The sequence below is a fragment of the Elephantulus edwardii genome, unplaced genomic scaffold (assembly GCF_000299155.1).
Source record: "Elephantulus edwardii isolate Elephantulus edwardi_28Jun2011 unplaced genomic scaffold, EleEdw1.0 scaffold00127, whole genome shotgun sequence".
Classification (NCBI taxonomy): Eukaryota; Metazoa; Chordata; class Mammalia; order Macroscelidea; family Macroscelididae; genus Elephantulus; species Elephantulus edwardii.
This window is the reverse complement of record NW_006399877.1, coordinates 2,275,339-2,277,366: the sequence shown is the minus strand read 5'-3', so window position 1 is coordinate 2,277,366 and position 2,028 is coordinate 2,275,339. Positions and strand designations below refer to the sequence as shown.

At 63.7% G+C, this 2,028-nt stretch overlaps 1 pseudogene; it reads right to left on the bottom strand.

Moving 5' to 3' along the window:
- The window catches only part of LOC102865301, a 1,975-nt pseudogene extending 988 nt beyond the window's left edge, over positions 1-987 (bottom strand).
- Between the last annotated feature and the right edge of the window lie 1,041 nt (positions 988-2,028).

Below are 2,028 nucleotides of genomic sequence, written 5' to 3'. Positions count from 1 at the left end.
GCCACGGCCCTCGGAGCGCCCGACAGCCCGCGGCCCCGGGGTCCCTGCCCGCCGCCCCCCGCGCTCGGCTTCCGGCCGCCCCGCCCTTTTATGGAGCTCGAGCTGCATCGCGACGCGCCGATTGGCCTCGCAGGTCCGGAGCGCCGGCCGCGGGGACGCACCGGCCAATGGCAGCCGCGCACTTTGTCCGGCCCTCCGCCCGCCCGGCGCCGGCAGCTGGTGGGGCGTGGCTGCGGGCGGCCCCTGGGCCTCGGCGCGACCCCTGCGGTGGGCGGCGAGGGGCGGCGGGCGCGAGCCTGGCCGGGGGCGCTCCGTCCCCTCCGAGCCCCGCGCAGCGTGCCCCACCCCTTCCGTCCTCGTGCGTTCATACATCCTTCCCAACCAAAGCAGCGCTCCCCAGTGGGGTCCAGGGCGCAGCCTGGGGGGCCTCTCGCAGCGAAGTTGGGGAGCCAGTCGCCGCCCTCCTTTCCCCTGGGATCCGGATCCCCGCCTGCCCCGCGCCTCCTCGGGCGCGCGGGTCTTGATGCCAATCCCCCTGTCGCCCTGGCCCCCGTCCCCGGTACTCAGTCTCCCCAGCTTCCCTCCGCCCTCCGGGTCCCCTACCCCACCCTCAGTCCCGCCCGCGCGGCCCCGCGACCACTGTCTGGCCCCCGCGGTAACTTGACGCCCGTCACAGTTGGCAGCTGCAGCCGCCTCGCCACCGTGAAAAGCGGCGGCCGCGCCAAGAGCGACAGGTGTCGGCCGTGCCTTTGTCCCCGCGGCTTTGTCCTGCGGGCGGCGTCGGGTTGGTGACCGCCAGATGCCCGCGCCGCCCATCTGCCGCCCGCCTGCCCAGCGGGGGCCGGGGCGAGAGGCGCAAGGGGGGCCCTGGCCTTGAGTCAGCTGCAGACAGCGCCCCAGCGCGGCACCCCACACCCTCCCGCCTTCCAATGGAGTCCTGACGCCAGTTGTCCGCAAGCGGCCGGCCCCCAGCACTCCTTGACCCATCTCTGTGGACTCTTCTGGGTGACTCCAGTCCCCCGGCCCCTCTGCTGGGCCGCACAATCCATTAGGAACTGGAAGCGTCAGGTCTGGTCTGACCCAGCAAGGCTATGGCCAACCCGCCTCAAGGGCACTCTGGCCCCCTCCCGGCCCCTCCCGGCCCCCTATGTTTCCAGCAGATCCTGGGCCTTTGGGTGGGAGTGAAAGGGGAGAAGCGCATGAATGTAACTGGAAGGCGGGTATGGGGACAGGGCTGGGCAAATGCTCCCCGTTTGGGTGGACAGCCCTCCCATGGACTTTCTACCTCCTGCCCAGGGGGACAGCACGGGCTTGAACCGGCCTCTGTGAGCAACCACCTGGAAGCCACGTGGGCCTCAACCTCCTCTTCTGTGCTCCACCTCTCCGTTGCTCCTGAGGTCTGTGTACCCAGTGTCTTGTCTCCCCCATAAGTGGAAAGAGCTCAGTTCACTGCCCCACACCCTGCACTGGCTGCTCTGAGATGTGGGAACCCTCCTTCCCTTGACTGGGGGTGACAGGGTAGTGTGGTGACCTGGAGTGTAGGCCCATCGGTAGCTGTGACCTTACCCTCCTCACCAGGATTTGGATGTGACCCCACTAAAGGATACCCACCAGTGACCAAAATTCACTGAGAAGAAATGTGAAAATAAACACTGTATTTTTGCATTCATGTTTGTGAATGGATTTATTCTCTTCCCATTATCTAAGTGAAGAGGAAGCAAGTGTTCCAGAATGTTCTTTATGAAGGCACAGGGATTCTGGGGGAAGAAGCCTCTATGAAAAGAACAACTGCACAACTGTCTGGGTGGGAGACAAAGCAAGAGGGAATGGTAAGGCAAAAGGTGGAAACAAAAAATGAAAAGGCATTAAGAACTCCAGCAAAAGCAAATATCCAGACAAGAAAGAAAATGGAAAGCTGCAACTCCTTGGGTTCTTTATAACAATGTAACGACCTGGCAACAATGAACAATGTAGCAATGATGTATTAATATGGCAACAACGTAACATCAAGGCCAAGGCTGCTCAGAG